The sequence below is a fragment of the Ceratotherium simum genome, chromosome 2, assembly GCF_057802395.1.
Source record: "Ceratotherium simum simum isolate JZ-2026a chromosome 2, ASM5780239v1, whole genome shotgun sequence".
Taxonomy (NCBI): domain Eukaryota; kingdom Metazoa; phylum Chordata; class Mammalia; order Perissodactyla; family Rhinocerotidae; genus Ceratotherium; species Ceratotherium simum.
In genome coordinates this window covers 73,755,276-73,773,604 of record NC_141901.1, presented here as the reverse complement: position 1 = coordinate 73,773,604, position 18,329 = coordinate 73,755,276, and the positions used below count along the sequence as shown (strand labels likewise).

General features: G+C 40.5%; 1 long non-coding RNA gene across 1 annotated transcript in view; it reads left to right on the top strand.

Annotated features, from left to right (window-relative positions):
- The first annotated feature begins 5,990 nt into the window (after positions 1-5,990).
- LOC147918054 (uncharacterized) overlaps positions 5,991-18,329 on the top strand; it is a 30,404-nt gene continuing 18,065 nt past the window's right edge. The window contains exon 1 of the long non-coding RNA XR_015549150.1: positions 5,991-6,374. This is a non-coding gene — a long non-coding RNA (uncharacterized LOC147918054). The remainder of the gene's footprint in view (positions 6,375-18,329) is intronic.

Below are 18,329 nucleotides of genomic sequence, written 5' to 3'. Positions count from 1 at the left end.
CAGGGGCTGCACCAGTTTACATTCCCTCCAGCAGTGTACAGGTGTTCCCTTTTCTCTACATCCTCTCCAACACTAGTTATTTCTAGTCTTGTTAATTATAGCCATTCTGACGGGCATGAGGTGATAGCTCATTGTCGTTTTGATTTGCATTTCGTTTTTTTTTTTTTTTAATTTTTTGTTTATTGCAGTAACATTGGTTTATAACATTGTAAAAATTTCAGGTGTACATCATTGTACTTCTATTTCAGCATAGATTACATCATGTTCACCACCAAAATACTAATTACAACCCATCACCACACACATGTACCCAATTATCCCTTTCACCCTCCTCCCTCCCCTTCCCCTCTGGTAACCACCAATCCAATCTCTGTCCCTATGTGTTTGTTTATTGTTGTTATTATCTACTACTTAATGAAGGAAATCATACGGTATTTGACCTTCTCCCTCTGACTTATTTCACTTTGCATCATGCCCTCAATGTCCATCCATGTTGTCACAAATGGCTGGATTTCATCGTTTCTTATGGCTGAGTAGTATTCCATTGTGTAGATATACCACAGCTTGTTTATCCATTCGTCCCTTGATGGGCACTTAGGTTGCTTCCAAGTCTTGGCTATCGTGAATAAGGCTGCAATGAACACAGGGGTGCATGTACCTTTGCAAATTGGTGTTTTCAAGTTCTTTGGATAAATACCCAACAGTGGAATAGCTGGATCATATGGTAGTTCTATCGTTGATTTGTTGAGGAATCTCCATACTGTTTTCCATAGTGGCTGCACCAGTTTGCACTCCCACCAGCAGTGTATGAGAGTTCCCTTCTCTCCACAACCTCTCCAACACATGTTGTTTCCTGTCTTGTTAATTATAGCCATTCTGACAGGCGTGAGGTGATATCCCATTGTAGTTTTGATTTGCATTTCCCTGATAGTTAGTGATTTTGAACATCTTTTCATGTGTCTGTTGGCCATCTGTATATCTTCTTTGGAGAAATGTCTGTTCAGGTCTTTTGCCCATTTTTTAATTGGGTTGGTAGTTTTTTTGTTGTTGAGATGCATGAGTTCTTTATATATTTTGTAGATTAAGCCCTTATCAGATGTATGGTTTGCAAATATCTTCTCCCAATTGTTAGGTTGTCTTTTCGTTTTGTTGATGGTTTCCTTTGCTGTGCAGAAGCTTTTTAGTTTGATGTAGTCCCATTTGTTTATTTTTTCTATTGTTTCTCTTGCCCGGTCAGATGTGGTGTTTGAAAAGATGTTGCTAAGACTGATGTCGAAGAGCATACTGCCTATGTTTTCTTCTAGAACTTTCACAGTTTCAGGTCTTACATTCAAGTCTTTAATCCATTTGGAGTTAATTTTTGTGTATGGTGTAAGGTAAGGGTCTACTTTCATTTTTTTGCATATGGCTATCCAGTTTTCCCAACACCATTTGTTGAAGAGACTTTCTTTTCCCCATTGTATGTTCTTGGCTCCTTTGTCAAAGATTAGCTGTCCATAGATGTGTGGGTTTATTTCTGGGCTTTCGATTCTATTCCATTGATCTGTGTGTCTGTTTTGTGCCAGTACCATGCTGTTTTGGTTACTATAGCTTTGTAGTATATTTTGAAATCAGGAGTGTGATACCTCCAGCTTTGTTCTTTTTCTCAGGATTCCTTTAGCTATTCGGGGTCTTTTGTTGTTCCATATAAATTTTAGGATTCTTTGTTCTATTTCTGTGAAAAATGTTGTTGGAACTTTGATAGGGATTGCATTGAATCTATAGATGGGTTTAGGAAGTATGGACATCTTAACTATGTTAATTCTTCCATCCAAGAGCACGGAATATCTTTCCATTTCTTTGTGTCTTCTTCAATTTCTTTCAGAAATGTTTTATAGTTTTCGGTGTACAGATCTTTCACCTCTTTGGTTAAGTTTATTCCTAGGTATTTTATTCTTTTTGTTGCAATTGTAAATGGGATGGTATTCTTAATTTCTCTTTCTGCTACTTCGTTGTTAGTGTACAGAAATGCAACTGATTTTTGTATGTTGATTTTGTATCCTGCAACTTTCCCATATTCGTTTATTACTTCTAAAAGTTTTCTGGTGGATTCTTTAGGGTTTTCTATATATAAAATCATGTCATCTGCAAATAGTGACAGTTTCACTTCTTCCTTTCCAATTTGTATCCCTTTTATTTCTTTCTCTTGCCTGATTGCTCTGGCTAGGACTTCCAGTACTATGTTAAATAGGAGTGGTGAGAGTGGGCATCCTTGTCTGGTTCCTGTTCTTAGAGGGATAGCTTTCAGTTTTTCACCATTGAGGATGATATTAGCTGTGGGTTTCTCATATATGGTCTTTATTATGTTGAGGTACTTTCCTTCTATACCCATTTTATTCAGAGTTTTAATCATAAATGGATGCTGGATCTTGTCAAATGCTTTCTCTGCATCTATTGAGATGATCATGTGATTTTTGTTCTTCATTTTATTAATGTGGTGTATTACGTTGATTGATTTGCGAATGTTAAACCATCCCTGCATACCTGGAATAAATCCCACTTGATCATGGTGTATAATCTTTTTAACGTATTGTTGTATGCGATTTGCTAGTATTTTGTTGAGGATTTTCGCATCGATGTTCATCAGTGATATTGGCCTGTAATTTTCTTTTTTTGTGTTGTCCTTGTCTGGTTTTGGTATCAGGGTAATGTCGGCTTCGTAGAATGAGTTAGGGAGCTTCCCCCCTCCTCAATTTTTGGAAGAGTTTGAGAAGGATAGGTATTAAGTCTTCTTTGAATGGTTGGTAGAATTCACCAGGGAAGCCATCTGGTCGTGGACTTTTATTTTTGGGCGGGTTTTTGGTTACTGTTTGATCTCCTTACCGGTGATTGGTCTATTCAAATTCTCTCGTTCTTCTTGATCCAGTTTTGGAAGGTTGTATGCTTCTAAGAATTTATCCATTTCTTCCAGATTGTCGAATTGGTTGGCATATAGCTTTTCATAGTATTCTCTTATAATCTTTTGTATTTCTGAGGTGTCTGTTGTAACCTCTCCTCTTTCATTTCTGATTTTACTTATTTGTGCCTTCTCTCTTTTTTCTTGGTGAGTCTAGCTAAAGGTTTGTCTATTTTGTTGATCTTTTCAAAGAACCAGCTCTTGGTTTTATTAATTTTTCTATTGTTTTTGGTCTCTATTTCATTTATTTCTGCTCTGATTTTTATTATTTCCCTTCTTCTACTGATTTTGGGCTTTGTTTGTTCTTCTTTTTCCAGTTCCTTTAGGTGCATTGTTAGATTGTTTATTTGAGATTTTTCTTGTTTGTTGAGATAGGCCTGTATTGCTATAAACTTCCCTCTTAGAACCGCTTTTGCTGTATCCCATAAATTCTGGCATGTCGTATTTTCATTTTCATTTGTCTCCAGGTATTTTTGATTTCTTCTTTGATTTCTTCATTAACCCAGTCGTTGTTCAGTAGCATTTTGTTTAATCTCCATGTATTTGTGGCTTTTCTGATTTTCTTCCTATAGTTGATTTCTAGTTTCATACCTTTGTGGTCAGAAAAGATGCTTGGTATTATTTCAGTCTTCTTAAATTTATGGAGACTTGTTTTGTGGCCTAATATGTGATCAATCCTGGAGAATGTTCCATGTGCATTTGAAAAGAACGTGTATTCTTCGGTTTTTGGATGGAATGCTCTGTATATATCTACTAGGTCCATCTGTTCTAGTGTGTCATTTAAGGCCAATGTTTCCTTATTGATCTTCTGTTTGGATGATCTATCCGTTGGTGTAAGTGGAGTGTTAAAGTCCCCTACTATTATTGTGTTACTGTCTATTTCTGTTTTTATGTCTGTTAATAATTGCTTTATATATTTAGGTGCACCTACATTGGAGTGCGTAGATATTTACAAGTGTTATATCCTCTTGTTGGATTGTTCCCTTGATCATTATGTAATGCCCTTCTTTGTCTCGTTTTACAGTTTTTGTTTTAAAGTCTATTTTGTCTGATATGAGTACTGCTACCCCAGCTTTCTTTTCATTGCCATTTATGGAGTATCTTTTTCCATCCATTCACTTTCAGTTTGTGAGTTTCTTTAGGTCTGAAGTGTGTCTCTTGTATGCAGCATATATATGGGTCTTGTTTTTATCCAGTCAGCCACCCTATGCCTTTTGATTGGAGCATTTAGTCCATTGACGTTTAAAGTAGCTATTGATAAGTATGTACTTACTGCCATTTTTAACTTTTTTTTTTTTTCCTCAGTGTTTTAGTAGTCCTTCTCTGTTCCTTACTTCTTCTATACAGAATTGATGGTCACTTTAGTTTGACCTCTGTCTGAAAGCTGTACTCTTTAACTACCCTCCTCCCTCCTTTTATGTTTTTGATATCATATCCAACCTCTTTTTTGTGCATTTGTATCCATTACGTTCTAATCGTGGAAATAGATAATTTTTCCTATTTGTGGTCTTCTCTTTTCCCCTTAAATCAGTCCCTTTAACATTTCTTGTAACACTGGTTTCTTGGTGACAAACTCCTTTAATTTTTGCTTGTCTGGGAAAATTTTGATCTCTCCTTCCATTTTGAACGATAACCTTGCTGGGTAGAGTATTCTTGGCTGTAAGTTTTTTCCTTTTAGCACTTTAAATATATCATGCCATTCTCTTCTAGCCTGTAAGGTTTCTGCTGAGAAGTCAGCTGATAGCCTTATGGGGTTTCCTTTGTATGTAACTTGACATTCTCTTGCGGCTTTTAGGATTCTCTCTTTATCTTTAATTCTGGACATTTTGATTATGATGTGTCTTGGTGTGGGCCTCTTTGGGTTTATCTTGTTTGGGGCTCTCTGTGCCTCCTGTACCTGGATGTCTGTTTCCTTCCTTAGGTTAGGGAAGTTTTCATCTATTATTTCTTGAAATAGATTCTCTGCCCCCTTGTCTCACTCTTCTCCTTCCGGGACACTTATAACACGGATGTTAGTGCGCTTGATGTTGTCCCAGAGGTCCCTTAGACTGTCCTCACTCTTTTTAATTCTTTTCTCTTTTACCTGTTCACCTTGGGTAATTTCTTCTAGTCTTTCTTCCAGCTCACAGATCCGTTCTTCTGTATCCTCTACTCTGCTTTTGAGTCCCTCTAATGAGTTTTTCATTTCCAGTATTGTATTCTTCATTTCTGATTGGTTCTTTTTTATATCTTCCATTTCTTTGTTGACATTCTCACTGAGTCCATCTATTCTTCTCCCCAGATCAGTGAGCATCCTTAACACTCTTAGTTTGAACTCTCTGTCGGGTAGGTTGCTCATTTCTGTTTCACTAAGTTCCTTTTCTGGGGTTTTGTCCTGTTCCCTTACTTGGAATGTATTCTTTTGCCTCTTCATTTTGCCTCTTTCCCTGTGCTTGTGTCTCACGTATTAGGTAGGTCAGCTACGTCTCTTGCTCTTGGATAGGTGACCTTATGTAAGTGATGGCTTAGGAGGCTTCCAGTGTGCTTCCCTCAGTTCTCAATGTTCCAGGGTGACCCCTATGTGGGCTATGTGTATCCTTCTGCTGTGGCCTGTTTGCTCTCCCTGTAGGCGCCCAGGAGGCTGAGTTATGCTCCTGGCCAGCTGTTGTAATGCTCAGCTGCTTGTAGTTGTTGTGGGCCCTTCAGTCTCTTTATCAGCTGTGGGGAGCCCCAGCACAGTTGGCTGCAAGTTCTAATACCACATTTGTGTTGCAGTATTTCTTTTAAGTGAGTAGGCCCCCACCGTGGCAGGTTGTTAGGCTCAGGGCCTTACAATTGCTGTAAGCCTCTAGCCTATTAGGTCTCTTGTCAGCTCTCTGAGGATTGCAGCTGGGTGGGGCTGGCCTCAGGCACAGGAGCACCCAATTGTTTCAGGTTTTGGAAGGTGGAGCAAACCTCCTATGTGGGTCTTTGAGAAGTACAAGTCTTCTGTGGCTGAGAAGCCCTGCCGCCCACAGGTCCACACACACAGTCAACACAGTCCTGCCCCGTGTGGCTCCCGACCCCCAAGCGGACCCAGTCTCTCCACGGCGGGAGCCCCACACACTCCGCCACCGCCCCACACTCTCCACCCGCTCCCCGCGCACACCCTGCCCCGCTCAAGTCAGCCCAGTTGCCAGGCTGCAGAGAATCCAGTCACCAATCTATGCAGGCCCACACGTTGCCTGAGGGCTTGTTGTTGGGTGGGGCTAGTCTCTAGGGTGGGCTGCCTGCCCTGGCTGAGCCGGATCAAATCGGCGCTCCAGCGGGTGGAGCAGACCCCGGGCCAGCAGGTCTCAGGGAGAACTCCAATGGCGTCAGTGTCAGCACGCTCACACCAGGCCACAACAATGGCCGCCGCCAATGTCCCAGTCCCTGGAGAGGTCTCACCCCTCACCGAGATGCACTCAGGGCCTATTAGGTGAGTCTCTTGTCACTGAAGCACTGTGCACCTTTCTTTCTGGTGATTTTAGGATGTTTTCTGGAATGGGTGAGTTTGTGCACGGGCCCTTTAAGAGCCAGTTTTAGTTTCTTTGTGAACCGGGTTTTCTGGGGGTGCTACCCAATGCTTTAGTAGCAGGCAAAGTCAGATATTATGCTGCTGGTCTCAATTGTGCTGGGTCCACAAAATGCCCACAGCGGGGGCGCTCCCCGGCTCAGGGCCCCGCGCCTCCAGGGAGGCTGCGTACCTGTGAGCTGCTCCCGGCGGCCGGCCGTGACGCTGGCGGCTTGTGAAGCTGGCGTTTTTCCTCTCCAGAAGGGAGTCTCTGCCTCTTCTACCCCAGTTAGGATTGTCCGTTGTTGCAGGAGTTCCTCTTATCCAGTTTTCAGTTCTGTCTCAGGGGTAATTTTTCCATGAGTAGTTGTAAATTGGCTGTGTCCACGGGAGGAGGTGAGTTCAGAGTCTGCCTACGCCGCCATCTTGACTCCGCCCTCTCTTGGCCTAATTTAAAGTCAGAGAGATTTTCTCCAATATTTTCTTCTAGGAGTTTTATAGTTTTAGGGCTTACATTTAGGTCTATGATCCATTTTGAGTTAATCTTTGTATATGTTGCAAAGTATTGGCTGAAGGTCAAATTTTTTTTTAATATAGATTTCTAATTATTCCAGCACCATTTGTTATAAAGATCATCCTTTCTCCATTAAATTGCCTTTGTAGCATTGTCAAAAATCAATTGACAATATATTTATAGGTCTGTTTCTGGACTTTTCTCTTCTATTCTGTATTCTAGGCACTTTTAATACATTACTTCACTTAATTCTCACAATATGTCCCCTTTATGATAGAGGAAATTGAGTCACAGGGAAGTTAAGTAACTTGCTTAGCTTCACAGAGCTGGAATGTAGTAGTTGGTCTTTGAACACAGGCAGCATAGCTCCTGACCCCAGGCCTTAAACCACTACCCTCTTCAGTCCTGCTGATGTCTCAGAGAAGCCAAAGGACAGGATGCAACAGCCACAGAAACAGCCTGGAGCCTGGGATTAGAATGTGTCTTGGACTCTCTATCTTAGTCCTTTGCCCCTTTGGCGCATATTCTCCCTTAGATTGGTTCTCTGCTTGAAGTCTATATGCTGGGAAATAGCAGTTCATAGCTCCCAAGTTTTCATCTTCTCTCATGGAGGGAAGAGTCAGACTCTGGATGGATCTTAGAATCAAGCCCAAATTCATAAGGATGAGACTGATTGGCTCAGCTGGAGTCAGGTGACCCATCTCCAAATCCTCCCCACCCTGCCTTACCCCAAACCAGTCAACCATGGCCAGGAGGAGAGTTGAGTGGAGTGGACTCTGACTGGCCCAGCTTGGGTCAAGTGTAGATCTTAGTACAATCAAATCCCAGGAACAGAGTCAGGAATGGTTGCTGAGGACCCAGTGCTGTAACAATGTGGATAGGGTATGGGGGAGAGAAAGGTCTCCAAAAAGGAGGGGTGGGGGTGGGGCTACATTATCACTTTTGTGGGCCCTTGACACTTAAGCCTTTGTACACCTCTTCTTTCATAAATATATTCAAATTTATATTTAGTGACTGTCTTGATATAATGATGAATACAATTCAGGCTAAATTATATTAATTTATTTTCTTCTGACCTTGAAAGAAATTAAAATCATGTTTGTGGGCCCCTAAAAGTATCATGGGCCCTGGGCACTCTTCTCACTGTGCCTAAAGGAGAAGTCAGTGCTGGACAGGAAAGAAATTGACTCAGTGTCTGCTGAATACTGTCATTCCCATTTTTACAAACACAGAAGCTAAGGCTCAGTGTTTATAAGTTAAAGCAACCACAGAATAACTAGTAGGTCTTTTGGTTCAAAGACCAGAGGTCTCTTCAGTGTGGTATGCTAAAAGGATTTTCAAATTCTGTCCTAATAAAACCTCTCCTGGCTAATTGGTCATATTCTTCAGTGGCATCAGGCAGAGATAGACTTTCTTGGTCCCCAGTTCTCTCTCTCCCTTCAGTTATTTCCCATCCTTCGTGTCTGAATTCTAATTCTCTCACCTGCACCCTCCTCTGTACCTCCACCCTCACTGCTAGAAGAGCTGTGTCTTCTTGCAGTTATATGCACGTAGCTTTCTCATGTTTGCCTGGACTTCAGAGGCTGGAAAGCTAGGGTTCTGGATGAGACTGAGGTAACACCACTCAGATATTCCTGAGTAAGATAGGGAAGGCCGGAGTGGAGCCCCTGAGGTAGACCTGGGCTTTTGCGGGACCACGTGATTGGGAACATTTGGGTTTTCTGTGGCAGCTGTATCAGAGGTCCCGGTGTTGTGCTCCTGGCCCCTTGGGCTCTAATAGACAGAGAGTAGGACATCTATCTTACTGGTGGCACTGCTCCTCCATCTTCACTCTTCCCACCTTTTTGAGTGGATGAGGTTGGGATAGCTGCCCTTGCTCACCGTTGCTTTCTTTGCTTGAAGGAGAAGAGAGGACAGCGCATTTTGCTCTACACAGGTGTACAACATGGAGTATGTTTTGGGGGGGAAGGTGTGCTACATTAGTTTCCAGTTTTTCTTTTTCTTTTTCTTTAACATCAAACTACAAAACTGTTATTTTTCTACCTCAATAAAACCCACTTAGTTTCTTCCTTTCACCACATTTTTTTTTCTGTCTTTCTAAACCCAGCCCTGAAGTCTCATTGATCACCCACTCCTAAATGCTTCCTTATCCATACCCTACACTAGCAGCCCCTATGCAACCTCCCTAAGTTCTCCAGCAATACACCATGGCCTGGATCATGCCTGGTTCCCAGGGGAACCTCACATCTCTGTCCTGCCCTAGGGACATCCACTGCCCATCTCTTCTGCCTTAACTGTCTTCAGTCACACTGGATTCTCTACTCTCTCAATTCCCATTCTTCATCCAATGGTAGACACAGTCTTTACAGTGCTGGCCCTTATTCAAGGAAAAGACATTGAAAAAATTCAGGTGTGTTGCAGATCAACTATGGGAAAACATATGATCCAAATGCTGAAACTAAATGAACTATTCTTCAGACTTTAAAACCCAGAAGCAGGGAGCTGGTAGAGATGCCCACATCTGCATGTCTGTCTATTCCTTCAGGTGAGACTGTCAGCCCCTCCACTTTGGCAAGAATCTCACCGAACAAACAAGCCAACTGACTGAGAACTTACCACTTGAGCTTTGGTATAGCCACATCTATGCAGAGCCCCACACATAAGTCTGTGCATTTGTTTATTCATTCATTCGTTCATTCATTCATGTCACCCCTACTATGTGTCAAGTGCTATGCTACATGCTGGGGACATAGAGTGAACAGATGGGGTCCCTGCACTTTTGGAGCTTATAGTCTACTCTACGATTATTTAGTTATGAGTGAGGTAAGATCCACAAAGGTAAACCAGCTTGTATGATGACAGACCTTATATAGAACTAGGGAACATAATGGAGTGGGGGTGGGGTCTACGAACTTAATTCAGTCTGAAGTCAGTCTTACCTGTAAAAGCAGCCTTCTGACTGAGACCTGAGGGATGAGCACAGATGAGCCAGGTGGAAGCTTGGAGATGAGGGGAGAGGGAGGCAGAGAGAAAGAAGAAAGAGTCTGTGGGGGCCCCTGATCAGGTTCAAGGACCCGAAAATGGCAGTGTGGCTGGAGTATAGCAAACAACAGGTAGGGTGGTGGAATGAGGCAGGAGCAGTAGATAGCAGCCAGATTCTTCAGGCCTTTTAGGCAATGTGGAAGACTTTGGGCTTGGTCCTAAGAGCCGTGGGAGCCATGGAATGTTTCAAGCAGAGGAGTGACTTGATCAGATCTTTTTCTCTCTTTTTCTTCCTTCCTCCCTCCCTCCCTTCCTTCCTTCCTTCTCTCCCTCCCTCCCTCCGTCCCTTCCTTTCCTTCCTCCCTCCCTCCTTCCTTCCTTTCTCTCTCTTTTTTTTTTCTTACACAAAATCACTCTGAGTTTCTGTTTCATTTTCAGATATATGCAGGCCTATAAAACCTTCAAATATATACATTCTCAATGTGTTCAACTGACATATTCTTCTATTGCCAGAAAGCTGCCTGCATTCCTTTAAGGGTTAAATATTAAGGCAGGTCACCCTTAGTTAAATAAAGGAAATTGGAAATTACTAATACCAAATTCCCAATAAGCTTTTCAGCATTCAGTGTCCATCAACCTAACCTTAATCAAGAACTCTCACGTACACAGAAGCCAAAGCTTCCTGCTGGGTGGGAAGGGGCAGTGTGTTCAGACCAGGCTTCAGCCAGTGATCCGCACATAGAGACCATCCCCTACTGTTGGAGTGGCTGGTAGCGTAGAGGCAGCATGAATTATTCATGAGAGGAAGACAAATTAGAGTTAGAACCAGGTGCTCTGACTTCCCTCGTGAGGACTCTGCCAATTAGGATGAAGAAGGAACTCTCATTCCATCAAGCCACAGTCTCACTCTGTTATACTGTGCTTAACCCAGAGTCCTGAACTGGGTTTGGAAATGGATTAGCAGATGATGAGCTTGTTTTAAAGGTGGTATACTCTTCAAGAGAAAGGGAGAGTTAACTCTACTAGTGGTTTTAAAAGTAAAATGCAAGGTTCACAGGGAATTGTTTTAATAGCGTTTGCCATGGAAAGCCTGTTAAACAACGTAAGTTCATTTTGGAGAAGCAGCTGTTGCTTTCAAGGTAAGACCTACTATTCAGACATATTTTCAGACCAGTATATACCCTGCTGGGGTCCCATTGTCTTAGACAATGTCTCATATGATTGAATTTAAGGGATTTAAGAATTGGTTGGTCTCATTTGCCAAAGTTATTCCAAGGCCACGCTGCCTTGGGAATGCGAACAAACTGGTTATTGTTCTGGTGGCTTAAAGAAGACTGACTGTGGTTAAGGAAACAACCTCATCATATCTGCTCTGTAGCAATCCCAGGGATGGGAGTCTTGATTGGACATTGTGGTGGGATATAGAGAAGGTTCAGAAATCACATCTATGCTACTAAACTGGGCTGTGATGGTTGCCCTGCATTATCATTTGCTCTCAGGATGTCTTAAGTATAGGAACAAATGAAACTAAATAGCTTTCTTCTAATAATCAAGGATGAGTAATCAGTCAATCAACAAACATTTATTAAACATTTGCTATGTACATGGCATTGCTAAGATCTGGGATGAGTTCACAAAACAGTAAGTCTTTGGCCCTATGAGAGATACTAGTACTGACAAATGATAATCTAAGACCAGATAGGCCATATCCCTAAGGAGTGGGTTCTTTTGGGAGGATAAGACTTCACTGGTCATGGGAGGTTGCCCAGAGGAGGTGAAATTAGAGCTGGGCCTTGAAGAGTTAATAATATTCAGTAAAGAGGAGGAGACAGGCTAGTACAAGTGGGCAGAATGGAGTATTATGCATCACTGGGTTCCGTGGTCAAGAAAGTGTGGTTCCCCTTTGATATTAGAAGGTTTAGATGGTCCATGTATTAGTCTGCTCAAGCTGCCATAGTAGAATACTACAGACTGGGATGACTTAGAGAACAGATATTTATTTTCTCACAGTTCTGTAGGCTGGAAGTCCAAAATCAAGGTGTCAGCAGAGTGGGTTTCTGGTGAGACTTCTCTTCTTGGCTTGCAGACAGCTGCCTTCTTGCTGTGTCCTCAAATGGCCTTTCTCTGTGTGTGTACTCCTGGTGTCTTTTCCTCTTCTTATAAGGACACCAGTCCTATTGAATTAGGCCCCTACCCTTATGGCTTCATTTAACCTTAACTACCTCCTTAAAGGCCCTATCTCACAGATGAAGTCATATTGGGGATTAGGGCTTCAGCATATGAATTTTTGGGGACCCAATTCAGTCCATAACAGTCCAATAACACTTTTAGATCTGGAGTGACCTGAAGTGTGCATGTGTGTGTGTGTGTGCGTATTCCTATTTTCTGAAGAGTCATTGAATCCACAGGAAAATTCAAGGGAGATTATAATCCAGCTATAGAGACTTGAGAAACTGGTAGAAAAGTGTTTTTCTCAAATTCATAATGCACATGGAAAGCACAGCTCTTAGGTCTAAGGCAATCATTTCAATGACCCATTCACTGACAACCTCAATTCCTCTCTCTCTTCTTTTGCCACATATAGTCTTTCATCCACAGGCTTCAGTGAATCCCATCATCCTCTTCATCTACTTCTTCTCATGGGCAGCCAGATTAACCAGAGAAAATAAGCATGACATATTTATAGCTCCTAATCTCACCTGGGCCTAAAACAATCCTTTTACTTGTCCCTGCTCAGCTTCCTCTGCATTCTGCATCAGTTAGGGTTCCAGCAGGAAACAAATGGCGCCCTCCAATGTGAGGAGAGTTTAATGAGAAGACTGCTTGCCCAGGGTTATGGGAAAACAACAAAGGATGGGGGAGTGCCCTGAGCTAGCCACAGAAGGAAAGCCACTGCTATCTCTAAGCCTGAAGGAGAGGAGGAATCCACTAAGACTTGTAGCTGTAAAGGAAAGTTTCCTAACAGGAGCTGTGGAAGAAGATCTCTGCCACTGGCAGCTTATGGCCAGGCAGAAAGATCTGGAGAAATAAATATCCCAAACTTTCCTCTCTCCCCTTGCTTGAAACCAACCAAAAGCCAGAGAGTTAGGAAACTGGTTGGTGTATCCATAACTGTCAGCATCTTAGGCCTAGAGCAGGGTGGAGAAGTATGGAGAATGGATCTAGAGTGCAAAAGGAGCACACATTCCTTATGGAAACTGTTCCGAACACATACTATACTTTTCAAACTGTTTACCTCTTCCTTATCTATCTCCTCTTAGAGAATGATCTATCCATTTTTCTCAATGGAAATGAGAAGCATTTCTCTAATTGTTCTCATATTACTTCCTTCCTTAATATTCCAGGTGAAGAGATGTTCCTCCTTCCCAAGACAAAAATGTAGCTATGCTCATAACTCACCACACATGACTCTGGAGCCTACTACATAAATTATCTTCATTCTTTCCTGTATCTTCAATTTCTCCCAACTATTTCACTCTTTGCTTTTAAGTTTATAAACACACTTAAATTTCTCCCAAACCAAAACCAACATTTTTATTTCATAATCCCTTCCCCTCAAGTTGCTGCCCCTCTGCTTCCTCCTTTTTGTTACTGTCTTCTGAAATAGTCTGTCCTCATTGGCTCTAAGTCCTCACTTGCAACATCTGTAGTCCAGATTCTACTCCCCTCTCTTCCCCCTACCCCTTTGAAAATGCTCTTGTTAAAGTCCCCAGTGACCCCCTTGATGCCAAATCCAATTTTCTGTTTTCAATTACCATCCCACTCCACCTTTGCAACATTTAACTTGAAGAATGAGTAAAAATTAGCCAGGTGAATGGGGGGAGGAGTGGCAGGAGACTGAGCGTCTCAAGTGTCTTATCTAGGTGTTGCATTTCCAGAACCTATTGCAGTGGACAGATGTGAAACAAATATTTTTAAAGGATGAAATGAACAAATAGAAAATCTCCAGTGTTTCGATGTTGGATAAGCATATCTTACCTGTAAACACTGAAAGAAGCAATAACAATATGCTCTGGCAAAACAACAACAACAAAATCAATGAACAAGCTTCAAGAAAATTCTGGTAGAATGTTGTCGAGTATCATTAGTGGAGAAGAAAGTAAGGTAGCATACAATAAAGAAGAATGCAGACAGTGCAAGATGCTCAGGTTGAGAAAAATGGTCAATCATCACAAAGCCAATTCATTTTGCTAAACAATACAAAAATTTTACATAAAAAAATTAACACAAATTAACATGGGAAAATGAACACCTATTGCCCATCCTAGAGGATCAATAGTTACATTACAGTGTAACTTATTTTATAATATATGACATACTACAGATCGGTGTGACCTTAAACATGTGCACAAAATCAATACAGCTAACATCACCTACAATGCTGATTTGAATATAAAAGGATAATTAAAGTGCCCCTGAGGCAACAGTGTCCTTCTATATAAAAGATAAATTATAAAGTACTCTGCAAACCAAGTCCTTTTTTCCCAAATTATTCACATCATATTTCTTTCAAATAGTTAATTCTAAATAAAAATTCTGATAAATTTTAAATGTGATCCTCCTTGCCCTTTGTGCATTCTCAGTAGAGAAAACTGATAGTTATCATTCTTTACTATTGCTTGGGTTGGGGAACCTTGCTCAAGGATAATACGTAATGATTTATTGTCAGGATTAAGAGTGAGAGTCTGAGTGATAAGTGAAAATAATCATCTTCAAATTCATGAAGTCTGTCTCTCTCTAAGAGAGTTTCCAGCACTTAGAATGGCCTCAGCTGAATCATGAATAGTATGAAAGCCATTATGCTATAATCCACAAATTAAGATATTTTTATGCTCAGCTTTAATGTTGAATTCTCTTTTGTTATTGCCTGAGTCTCTTAGAAACTGCCTTTCTAGTATTACTCACCACATCTAAACTTTACTTTTGTTAACTTTCCAATGTGTTTCTGGGAATGTACTTTTTCCTCCTGGATCAATGAAGAAATTGGAAACTTGTGTTCTGACCTTTCCAGATTCCTCTAGTAGCTTCACAGAAAAGAGTGCGGGAAAGTTTTCACTCGGAGGTGATCTTCCTATTGTAACTTGTGCTGAAATTACTCAGTCTAATCACGCTCTTTCCAAGCCCATCCTTCAACAGAGCGTTACATGGGTTAATTCTTACCCAAGATGGTTTCATCTCTAGGTCAAGAAATTTAACAGGAATGCACCTATGGGGAAAGAATTAGGGTGATTTATTTCTCAATATAATTCCCCATGGAAGCGGGACTAATGTCTGAAGAATGTTAGGGCCCTCATAAAGGTTATTAAGGTAGGAATTTCATAAATTTCTGTTGGAAACTCAAGTGGTAGCATGTTCAAATGGTCACAGATTCAGAAACTGTCTAGAAGAGAACAGCTACTTTGTTCTCTGGAAGAAAGGATATCTGTGGGAGAAAGTTACTTCCAAGGTGACAAAGTTGTTGAGATGTAGGTCTGATGTATTGGAGCCATCCCCTAAGAAACAGAAACTTAAACTAAAAAGAAAAATAATGTACTTAGAAGTTATTGATTCAGAGATGATTGTTTAAATTTTGAATAAAAAAATATGAAATATACCTGTTTGATGAGCTAGCCCAATACCCTCCCCATATCCTCTTTTTAATATGAAATATTTGAATAGTACAGAAAAGTATGAAGGGTAATACAGCACCCATCCCACCCTCTGTATTTAAGTTCATGTTGGGGCTTCTTAGTAAAGCTCATCCTCTTTTTCTATTCTATGGAAGAGTTGTATAAGACAGGGACAATAATTTCTTTTTTTTTTTTTTTTTTTTTTTTAAGATTTTATTTATTCAGTTTTTTCCCCCCAAAGCCCCAGTATATAGTTGTATGTCATAGGTTCACATCCTTCTAGTTGCTGTACGTGGGACTCGGCCTCGCGTTGGACGGAGAAGTGGTGCCTCGGGGCGCTCCCGGGATCCGAACCTGGGCCGCCAGCATCAGAGCGCGCGCACTTAACCGCTAAGCCACGGAGCCGGCCCAGGGACAATAATTTCTTAAGAGTTTGGAGACTGTTAACTGTAAAGCCTGTGGGTCATATTGAAAAAATAAGATATTTTTATATCTTATAATAAGATATTATGTCTTATTGGGGTGTCTCATTGGGGGATAAGCGGAATTTGACTACAAGTCAATCTGTTTAATTGCAATGGTTTATTAGTTTTTAACTTTTGGAGTCAGTTTTAGGAATTTAAATCTTTTCAGAAAATTGTACATTTCATCTACGTTTTAAAATTTATTGGCATAAAGTTGATGATAGTATTCTCTTGTGTCTTTTAGAATCTCTACCTGTAGTTACGTTCTTTTTTATTTCTATCATGACTGATATAGGCCTTCTTCATTTTTAAATTTTTGGATTGGTCTCATAAAGCAGTTTGTAATTTTGTCTCCTCAGAGAATCAGCTTTTGATTTGTTGAACACCTCTACTGTTTCTCAGTTTTCTATTTTATTAATTCTTTGCTCTTCCCTCTATTACTCAACATTATGGTTAAATGTTGGACTCTGGAATCAGCATGTCTGGGTTCATATCCCAGCTCTGCTTGTATCCCAGTTGTGTGACCGTGGACGAGTTACTTCACTTCTGTGCCTCAGGCTTCCCATATGGAAAATGAGACAATATAGTACCTACCTCAGAGTTCGTTTGTGAGGATTAGTTCAATTTTCATAACTGTTCCACATGTGCTTGAAAAAATCATGTAGCCTCTCCTTGTTGATTATGAGATTCTCTTGGAACAAGCTTAATTGGTCAATTTTTCTGTAGGTTTACTTTTTTATTTTTGCTTTATGCATATTTTTTTGAGTGAGGAATATTAACATCTCCAATATAATCATGGATTTGTAAATTTCCCTTTGCAATAGGATAATTTTTTTTTTGTGTTTTGAGTTAAGTACATGCAAATTCATGATTGTAATATGTTCCTGGCAGAGTTTTCCTTTTCATTGTTAAATGAGAACTATCTTTACAGACCTCAGGGTTGGCACTAGTTGGGGGCACCATGTCGCTTGACCATCAACTGACTGTAGGTTTGCTGCTTGAAGCACCCAATCCCACAAATTGCCCAGGTAGGCTTAGGCCTGGGCATAAGTTCTGCTGCTGAAGGCTGTTTGTCATTATCAGCCCTGACTGACTTTCCCTGACCGTTGCCACCTGGTCCTTACCCTGCACCTGCCCCATACCCTCATACCTAAGACCCACCTACCCTGCCCCAGAAGGACTGTCCACCCCACACCTCCAATGGCCTTTATGGGATTTTTCTGTTATTGCATCTTGCCTTGAATTTTATTTTATATCCTGTTAATATTGCTACAACAAGTTTATTTCAGGTAATATTGGCTCAGTATATTTTTGCCATTCCTTTAACTTTCAACTTTTTTTGATGTCATTATGTTTCATATATGTATGTCTCTCCTAAACACCATGTAACAGCTGGAATTTGTTTTGTTTTATTTTCAATATTCCAAATATCTGAGAATTTCCAGCTTTTTCTAGGTAATAGTAAATGTAATCCATTTACTTTTTTTGTGATTGCTGACATATTTAGACTCATTTCTATGGTCTTAGTTTAACAAAAAATTGTTTTGCTTCTTCTCTATTCCTTTCCTACCTTCTATTTGATTGAACCTTTACTTGTCCCATTTTTCATCTCTACAGTTTGGACTTATGCATTCCCTTTTTATTTTTTTCATTGGCTATTCTTTAAATGTTTAACGTGCATCCTTAATGTAGCAAAATCCAAAAACAAAACCTCTGTCATTTTTTTCAACAATATATAGACCGTAATATGCTATTAATCTGAACATTCTCTTCATATTTTTATACTATTTTTGTTTGCAATTTAAGGTTCATGTTGAATTTAATCCCTCAAATTTTACTTATCTTTATTCTTAATAGTCAATTATTATTCAAATTTGTCAAAAGTTTATCAATTTCTTTACTTAACACTGTTTCTTATACATGGTGATGTATGTCTCAGAGAGGGGCTATGACTAGTCAACTCTCTTTCGTTTGCTTTCACTCTTAAAGACTAGTTTAGCTAGATATAGAATTCTTTGTTGGGACTAATTTTCTCTAAGCATTTTGAAGATATTATTTGTGGCTTTTGGCGTCTCCTCTTGCTCAAGCCTTTGAGGAACTAATTGTCATTCCTTTGTATGTGTTGCATCTTTCCCTCTTCAATATCTTTTAGGATTTTCTCCTTATTCTTGATGGTCAACAGTTGCACTGAAATTGTGTCTAGGTGTGGATTTAATTTACCTAGCTTAGGACTTGGTGGGCCCCTGCTGTCTGAGGACTGGTAGCTTTTTAGGGGCTTCTGAGCTGGGGGGAAGAGACCACACTCATATTC